The sequence below is a fragment of the Falco punctatus genome (genome assembly GCF_963210335.1).
Source record: "Falco punctatus genome assembly, chromosome: 3".
Taxonomy (NCBI): Eukaryota; Metazoa; Chordata; class Aves; order Falconiformes; family Falconidae; genus Falco; species Falco punctatus.
Genome location: NC_137582.1, coordinates 95,804,910 through 95,814,325, shown reverse-complemented (window position 1 = coordinate 95,814,325; position 9,416 = coordinate 95,804,910). Strand labels below are relative to the sequence as shown.

The 9,416-nt window shown below is 50.6% G+C and overlaps 1 protein-coding gene across 4 annotated transcripts in view; it reads left to right on the top strand.

Moving 5' to 3' along the window:
* Window positions 1–8,310: 8,310 nt before the first annotated feature.
* Window positions 8,311–9,416, top strand: part of MAK (male germ cell associated kinase) — a 33,616-nt gene continuing 32,510 nt past the window's right edge. For 2 of the 4 annotated variants that reach the window (XM_080379410.1, XM_080379406.1), the window contains exon 1: window positions 8,312–8,439. The gene's annotated coding sequence lies outside the window, so the exon portion shown is untranslated. Of the gene's footprint in view, window positions 8,440–8,801; window positions 9,405–9,416 lie in introns of those variants that run through there. The other 2 variants (XM_080379411.1, XM_080379408.1) reach the window with 2 other exon arrangements.

Here is a 9,416-nt window from a genome sequence, read left to right as displayed (position 1 = left end):
CTTTTTTGGCAACTTTATTACCAGGTGTTTTAAATTACTGAGAAGAACAGATTCAGGTGAGCAACATAATTTTCAGAATTAGCCCACATACTAACCTTAAAAGAAAAAAGGTTACTACCCAGAAAGACTGGTGCAAAGTTTGAGTTTAGGAATGTATAATGCTCTGCCTGTTTACAGAATGGAGCCTTCTCATCTGTACTCCAAAACGTATTGAAGCATTTGGCATGTAGAATAAAAATCAAGATTTACAGCCCTCTAAGTTTAAAAGAAAAAGCAACATTTTGGAGGGGAATGAGGCCAAACCAAATGACTAAAAAATTTGGAAATCAGGGAAGATGAGAAAGTCAAAGGCAATTTTAAAGCTGCGAGTTGCTCCATTTAATATTGATTTTAGAGGAGTTGGAAAACCACAACTCAAGCTTCAAGTGTACTAAAACATTCAGATAAGCTGTGGGGGTTTTGTGCTGTTAATATTACTGGTATAAAACTTGTCACTGTAGCTGTATGCTTAAATCTTTATGCTATGCTTTTAAACACAGCCTTTTAAGCAGAACTTTGTACATCAGTTAAGAAAACTTAGCCAATTCTGTTAAGATGCTACTTTTTGAGTGTGGACTTATTTCTAATAAATGTGACAGCTGTTTAAGCACAGTAAAAGCTATGGTAGCGATGACCTCATTGCATCATCTGTAGCCCCAGAATGAATAAAACCACTGTAAAGGTTATTGCTGCCTTTCTTTGCTTTGCTGCCTTTCATGCACAAGTGTCTGGGACAAGTTATCTTTACGTTACCTTTTTTCAGATAAAAGACCAGATGGATAAAGTCTAGTGCTGTACATAGTTTTGTCTCCAAGACCTATAAATGTAAAGGCAATGCGAGCTTCTGTAACAAAAAAAAATGCTGAAATCTAAATCCTCCTTTATATAGGGTTTATATAGCTGCAAGATTGGCTTTAGAAGAGTGTGTCTCAAGTGAAGCAGCATCCTGAAGAATGATGTGCTCTGTTTGGTCCCTAAGTAAGCAGCTTCTCTTCCATTAATCGCCCCTTTCAAGCCTGGTTTCTGGTCCCACCTTGAGCATATGAGAGGAGCCTCTCGCCAGCCTGCAGCCTGTGCTGCGGCAGGCTCCTTCATCTAACACATTCCAGTTGTTATGGCAAAGTCATAGAGGGAGGGAGGAAAAAAGTGCTTTCAAACTTTGGCCACCTGTGGCTCCAGCTTCATATGGACTACAAGGGCTCTACTGAAGTAAAGTGCCACCTGTCCCCATGCTGAGGCTGCCCTTTGTACCAAACCAGCAGCCTCTTAACAGCAAAGTTTAAAAGGTCGAGTGCTGAATGGATGCTTCCCAAAGACAAGAGGCCGCGTGACAAGGTTTTTCAATGCTGTACCCACCAAGCGCAGCCATATGTCACATATCCGACAGGTGCAGCTACACGTGGGCATCATTCCGTGGTCCTATCTCTTCCTGCTGGGAGGACAGAGCCTGGCACGCTATCCTGTTCCATGGCTACCTGTGTCCACCCAGTGCTGCCCAAGGTCTCCGGGGAGACTCTGAGCAGCCTGCCCAGCCCTTGCTCCTCTTCCGAAGGCAGGTTACCTCTGGGCTTTTCAGACAAGGTGTGCAGAAACTTGGCTGCCTTGGGCTTACTGAGCTTGAAGTCGTTTATCTCCTTGCTTTGGGGTACAGATTAGCATCTTTAAAGACAGAGGCAAGCTTTCCTCTGAGCTTCGTGGGTGGGAGCCAGAGCTGCTCTGTAGATGCTGATGATGCAGCAGAGCAGAACCTGATTTCTGAGACTGGTTTGGGGTTTTTTTCCTGAGGGTTTTCTGGCATTTTTTCTGGATTTCTAGGGTTTTCCTTTGTGTCTTTCAGGGGGAAGCTATCTGACACAACCAATCCACTCTCATTCACAGAAGTAGATCATGTTTCTGAGAGACACCGTTTAGCAGGATGCACAGTGCAGTTCCAGGGATGCATTCAGGAAAGTTCATGTCATTCCCACCCTCATCAGTAGCAGTCACACGCAGATAAAAAAGGGGAACTGGGTCATTTAATGTTGGAGTAGTACCTCCCAACACACAGAGTGAAAAGTTCATCCAGGTCTGTTAAAACCCCTCGGCCTGAGGAGTAATGAGACCGGTGCACAGTGGTGTGCCACATCTGGATAACTGCCTTCAGTGTTCTGGCGGTGTAAACCTCTGACTGCCGCTCACAAGCAAAGGGAGGGTGAACTGGTTACTGCTTTATGTCGTGCTGCAGTTGGGATTGTGCAAAACGGAGAGTGCCTTTCAACACCACACCTCTGAGGGCTCTCGAGTCCATATGCAATGCAAAGATCGGTGGGATGATACAGATGTGAGTATCGCACAGAAACATCGCTCGTTTGGCTCAAACTTGTCCAAACAAACAGAAACCAAACGAAGTTTACACAACCCCTATTAGCTTCAACGTGCATGCTGGCACTCGCCATGGCATTTGGGAGAAGGCAGTTTCAGGTACTTAGGCTAGCATCTGAGCAAAGCATCAACACCTTTAAGGACCATAACCAAAGAAGGTTCTTTCAACAGAAAATTAGCAGTGGGGCTGCTCGTGGTGTTGTGTAAAATGAGCAGGGAAGCAGGTGCATGGGGATGTTCTTGGAGGTCCTTTCACAAGGCTCACAAATGTCGCTGCAGTTGCTGGGTCTCTTTGTTAGCCTGTTGCCTTTCCCTCGGTTTCCTGGTTCATAGCAAGAGCACAGCACAGCACCCCTCTCCTGTCTTTGTGACAAAATGAAGTGTTAAGTGACTGGGTTGAAGTGCTCGTCCTGCAACTCCGCACCATGTTGTAGTTTGGCTTAAACACTGGCAAGTTCTGTCTTCAGCTTTTCTGTCTTCATGCGTGTGAAATGTTTGGGGAGTGTTACAGAAAGTACCAACGACTGACAGACACAACGACACAGTAACAGAGTTTAGACTTAGCGTTGCACCTGTGCAAAACTAACCCTGGAATTATTTAAACATCAGACCCCTTGCTTGTGCCACATCTCTTATAAATGACTGTAATTGGAGGAGAAATGCCCCAGAAGCAACCAAGAACATTGTTCCAGGGTCTTCCCAAGCAAAAGCACTAAAACAGCTGTAGCTTCCTTCCCTTCCATGGTCTAATCTCCTTGGAGAAGTGATTACAAACCAGCCTTACAGGCCACGTAACGCTCGGGTATGCAAGCACAGCAAGATGCCAGGAAGTCTCATATTAGTGCCCCAGCCCTGCAGGTGAAGGTGGCTGGAGGGGTATCTGTGGGGCTGGTGGGGTCCATCCTTCAGAGAAAGGGAAGAGCATCTCCAGATATAGGCTTGCCAAGCTGGTAAGGAGGGTTTTAAACTAAGGTTGCCAGGGAAGGGAATTTCAATCCATCCCACTCCTACCAGTTTGATGCCCATGCCAGCAATTCATGCCCAGAGCTTGGAGAAGGATCCCAGGTCAGCCAGAGAGCTCCTGAAGAGTAGTACAAAGGAATTCCAACCACTCTAGCCGGTAAGTCAGCTTCATCAGGGGCCCAGCTTCAATGCCTCTATACAAACACATGTAGCATGGGGCACAAACAACAGGTAAAGGTGTGCACACCCATGCAGGGCTATGATCTTGTTGTCTTCATGACGACATGGAGGGATGACTCCTCTGACTGGAGTGTTGGAATGGAAGTATATGGGCTCTTTAGGAAGGGGAGACGAGGAGGGGGTTTCACCCTCTGTGCCAATGACCAGCTGGAGTGCATGGAGCTCTGCCTGGGGATGGGTGAGGAGCTGGCCGAGAGCTTATGGGTCAGGATTAAAGGGAGGGCAGGGACAGGTGACATTATAGTGGAGGTCAGCTACAGGCCACCTGACCAGGAAGACAAAGCAGATTAGGCCCTCTATGGACAGATACGAGCAGCCTCGCATTCAGAAGCCCTGGTCCTCATGGGGGACTTCAACCACCCCAGTATCTGTTGGGGTACAACACAGCAGGGCATAAGCAAACCAGGAGGTTCCTGGAATGCATTGATGGTAACTTCCTTCCCCAAGTGATGGAAGAGCCAATGAGGAGAGGTGCTGTGCTGGACCTTGTTCTCACCAGCAAGGAGGGGCTGGTGGGGAATGTGAAGCTCAAGGGCAGCCTTGGCTGCAGTGACCACAAAATGGTGGAGTTCAAGATCCTTAGGGCAGCGAGGAGGGTGCACAGTAGGCTCACTACCCTGGGCTTCAGGAGGGCAGACTTTGGCCTCTTAAGGGGTCTGCTTGGTAGAGTACCAATGGGATAAAGCCTTGGAGGGAAGAGGGACCCAAGAAACTCTTTAATATTCAAGGATCACCCCCTCCAAGCTCAGCAGCAATGTGGACCAACAAAGACAAAGTCAGGCAAAAACACCAGGAGGCCTGTGTGGGTGAACAAGGAGCTCCTGGACAAACTCAAGCACAATAAGGGAGCCCACAGAGGGAGGAAGCAAGGACAGGTAGCCTGGGAGGAACACAGAGGAATTGCCTGAGCAGCCAGGGACCAGGTTAGGAAAGCTAAAGCCCTGATAGAATTATATCTGATCAGGGACGTCAAGGGCAACAAGAAAAGCTCCTGTAGGTGTGTTGGTGATAAAAGGAAGACTAGGGAAATTATGGGCCCTCTCTGAAAAGAAACAGGAGACCTGGTTACACAGGACATGGAGAAGGCTGAGGTACTCAATGCCTTTTTGCCTCAGCCTTCACTGGCAAGTGCTCCAGCCACACCACCCAAGTTGCAGAAGGTAAAGGCAGGGACTGGGAGAATGAAGAATGACCTACTATAGGAGAAGATCAGGTTTGAGACTATCTAAGGAACCTGAAGGTGTACAAGTCCATGGGACCTGGTGAGATGCAACCATGAGTCCCGAGGGTACCAACGGATTAAGTGGGTAATACTGCTCGTATTTGAGAAGTTGTGTCAGTCTTGTGAAGTTCCCACTGCCTGGAAAAGGGGAAACATAACCCCCATTTTTAAAAAGGGGAAAAAAGAAGACGTGGGGAACTACAAGCCAGTCAGTCTCACCTCTGTGCCTGGCAAGAACATGGACTAGATCCTCCTGGAAACTATGTTAAGGCACACGGAAAATAAGGAGGTGATTGATGACAGACAACTTGGCTTCACTAGGGGCAAATTGTGCCTGACAAAATTGTTGTCCTTGTACAATGGGGTTACAGCATTGGTGGATAAGGGAAGAGCAACCAACAACATCTACCTGGACTTGCACAAAGCATTTGACACTGTCCTGCATGACACTCTTGTCTCTAAACTGGAGAGACATGGATATGACAGATGGACCACTTGATGGATATTGGCTGGATGGCTGCACTCAAAGAGTTGCGGTCAACGGCTCGATGTCCAAGTGGAGACCAGTGATGAGTGGCATTCCTCAGGAGTCAGAATTGGAACCGCTGCTGTTTGACATCTTTGTTAGCAACATAGACAGTGGGATCAAATGCAGCCTCAGCAAGTTTTCTGACACCACCAAGCTGTGTCCTGCAGCTGACACACTGGAGGGGACGAATGCCATCCAGAGGGACCTTGACAGCTTGAAAGGTGGGCCTGTGTGAATTTCATGAAGTTCAACAAAGCCAAGTGCAAGGTCCTGCCCATGGGTCTGGGAAATTCCAAGCACAAAGACAGGCTGGATTGAGAGCAGCCCTGAGGAGAAAGACTCGGGCGTGTTCATTGATGAGAAGCTCGGAATGGCCCAGCAATCTGTGCTTGCAGCTCAGAGAGCCAACTGTATCCTGGGCTGCATCAAAAGAAGTGTGACCAACAAGTCGAAGGAGACGATCCTCCCACTCTACTTAATTCTGATCAGACCCCACCTGGAATCCTGTGCTCAGCTCTGGGGCCCCCAACACAAGGACATGGAGCTGTCAGAGTGAGTCCAGAAGAGGGCCACGAAGATGATCAGAGGGCTGGAGCATTTCTCCCATACTATCATTCTATGAAATTGGGTGGCAGCACCAGAAGAGGAGGAGAGAGCCCATCACTGGGAAGGGGCAGCAATGGAACAAGGCTAAGCTGAAGAGAGGGAGAGGAAAGGACCCGAGGGCATGGGGGGGGACATCACAGAGCAACTGCTGCACTGTTTCCACTGATGGTGGAGAGGTACTTCCATAATCTACATAATGTATACATGTAATGGTGTTCAAACTCACCCTTACAGGTGAAGACATGGTTAAATGCTTTGCTACATATGCTCAACTCCTGTTGAATCTCTGCCTGAATTCTGCCTGCGTGGGTGATGGTACCTTCTCCCTTCTCACGTCCAAGTCTCACCTTTGAACTTCACTTTACCCGTGAGGTGCCTCTGATGCTTTATTTCAATAAAGGAAGTGGGCATATTCTGTTTCAGAAAATAAAACCTTGTTTTCTTGTACTTATTTCACCAAACTAGGTGTGAGTGGTCAAATCCTTTGGATTCCAGGAAACCAATTCCCACAGCCCCACGTTCCACCCAGTTGACTTGAGGTAGAATCAATTAATCTGTCAACAGTGCTTAAACCATCATGAAATTACCGTGCCAGTTAATGAGGAACAGGGAGGGGAAAAGAAAAAAATATCCTTCGGACAGCTTCCCGCGTTCACCCAGCAAGCCTGAGCTGCCAGCCCATTGAAGCAGAGCTGAACCTGAAAATTTTCTGCCTTTCTTTCCGTGGTGCCACTAGTAGTCACCATGTTGGAAAGATCTCCTCCCCTTGGCCCTTGCTCTCAACAAGTATTAAAAATTAAGAAGTTCATACTCATGTTGAGAATTAAAGCTTCAAATGAGACTTCAATGCCAAAATTACTCTCTACCTCAGACATTAAATATGCAATTTGTATTAACCGTAACTTCCGTACGCACTGGGGCAATGGGGGTTACAAAGGACCATGGACAGACTTCATGACTATAGCAGAAATACGTATGTATTTTAGAATACATATAACATTCAAAGTTGTCGTCCCCACATCAATATTAGCAATGTGCATTTTAATAAATAGCTTACAATAAATAATTAAAAACAAAAAAAAAGCTAGGGGAAAAAAACTTCGGATTTCATTACACTTATGAATATTAGAGAAACGAACTTCTGTACAAATCCTAAATAGGTGGTGGCCTGGCTGGTGGCTCCATCTAATATATAATTAGCATTACTACTAATAAAGGTAGTAAGGACACTCGGGATGCTCGCGTGTCCCACGGTGCCACCTTCAGGAAACATGTGACATGGCTCCTGTCAGGCCTAGCTCGGGTCCTGCTTTACACCACTCCATTTCTTACAGGTTGGGCTTGTCACCGCTGCCCGTGCCGGTGGCCCTCCGCCGCCTGCCACCTCTGCTGCGCGGTGCTGAGCGCCCTGCTCCGCGCCTGCGCACCGAGGCATCCTGGGGCCCGTGTCACACCCCCGCACCCGCCTGCACACAGACACCTCTCACCCATGCATGCACCCCTGTGCATCTGCACCCCTGCATGCACACCCCTGTACACACAAACATCCCCACACCCATGCATGCACACCCATGCATACACCCCTGTGCACACACACACCTGCACCCATGCACGGACACATGCCTCTGCACGCACACACACACGTGCACCCACGCATGCACACCCATGCATACACACCTGTGCATGCACACCCCTGTGCACACACACGTACACCCATGCATGCACACTCATGCATGCACCCCTGCACGGACACACCCCTGTGCATACACACGTGCAACCACACATGCACACTCATGCACACTCCTGTGAGTACACACAACCCTGTACCCATGCACGCACACCCATGCATACACCCCTGTGCACACACACACCTGCATCCATGCATGCACCCCTGCACGGCCACACCCATGTGCATACACACACCTGTGCGTGCACTCACGTGTGTGCACACACACGCACAGCCATACACACACTCCTGTGCACACACACACTCCTGTGCACACACTCCTGTGAGTACACACAACCCTGTACCCATGCACGCACACCCATGCATACACCCCTGTCCACACACACGTACACCCATGCATGCACCCCCATGCATGCACCCCTGCATGGACACACCCCTGTGCACAAACACACGTGCACATGCACACACCCCTGTGCGCGCACACACACACGTGCACACACCCACGCACACCCCTCTGTGCACGCACACACTGTGCGCACGCGCAGCACGCACACACGCGAGCCCACACGCAGCCCCGCACCCGCTCCCCCCGCGCCTCGCAGAGCCCTCGCGCCCGCCTGCTGCTGCCCCACGTGACCACGGGCAGGGGGCGGGGCCAGCGGTAGGCCCCTCCCACCTTCCCGGCCCCGCGCCGTCGCCCCGGCGACGCGGCAGAGCGGCCCGGCGGCGGCTGACGGCGAGAGGCGGAGGCGGGCCGGGGGCCGCCCGGCTGGTACCGCCCGCAGCGCCGCAGTGAGTGGGCCGTGGGACGGGGGCTGGGTTCCCGGCGGCCGGAGCGGGTGTCAGTGTCCTCAGGGGTCGGGCCGGCTGGGGGCCGGGGGGCCCACCGGGAGGAGGGAGCTGCCGGCTTAGGCGAGAGAGGCCCGGGGGCCAGGCGGCCGTCCCTGAGCAGGACGGTTTTTCCAGGCTGACCCGAGGTGGGCCGGCGGCTGGCGTCCTGCCTTGGCGGTGTGGGGGGCCAGCCCGCTCGGTCTGGGAGAGGTGGGGGGGGTGCGTGCGTGCGTGTGTGGGGGGGGGCGTGTGTGTGTGTGGGTGTGTGGGTGTGTGGTGTGCGTGTGCGTGTGCGGGGGGGGGCCTGCCCAGGCAGGCAGGCAGGCAGGCAGGCCGGCCTTGGCGGCCTGGCGTGTCGAGGGTTAATGAGAGGAGGGGATGAGGTGATTTCTTCTTTCAGAGAACCAGCATGAAACTTCCAGGCTAGGTGGCCTTGAGTTTCGTAGCCTGAGCAAGTGACAGGAGAGCTGTGCACTCCCGTTTGCCATGAGCAATGTTATCTGCACGCTCAACAGTGTCATCAATGAAACTAATGAAACTAAAACTGGCACCGAAATGGGCATTTACTGAAACTTGCAATGCTGTGTACATGTTGGAAGATCAGTGTTCCTTCTGGATGCTGCCCAAGGCTGGAAAACCCAATTGGAAGTCCAGCAGCAGGTCTTACTGAAACCATTGCAGCCCTGACACACCTCATACCCTCCTTGCGCGGCGGGAGGAGGTTTCCCAGGGTGGGAAGAAGTGACCTTGCTGGCACGGGGTGGTGGCATCCAGGCAGGTCACTGCTGAACCATCCTGAAAATGCTGGTGTGAATCGTTTCGGTTTGAAACCAAAGCTGGTTTGGAACAACAAAATGAGGGAAAATATTTCCAGCAAACTGAAGTTCCTGCTTTTTAATATGCCCCGTCCTCAATACCTGATACCAGTAAGTGAAACA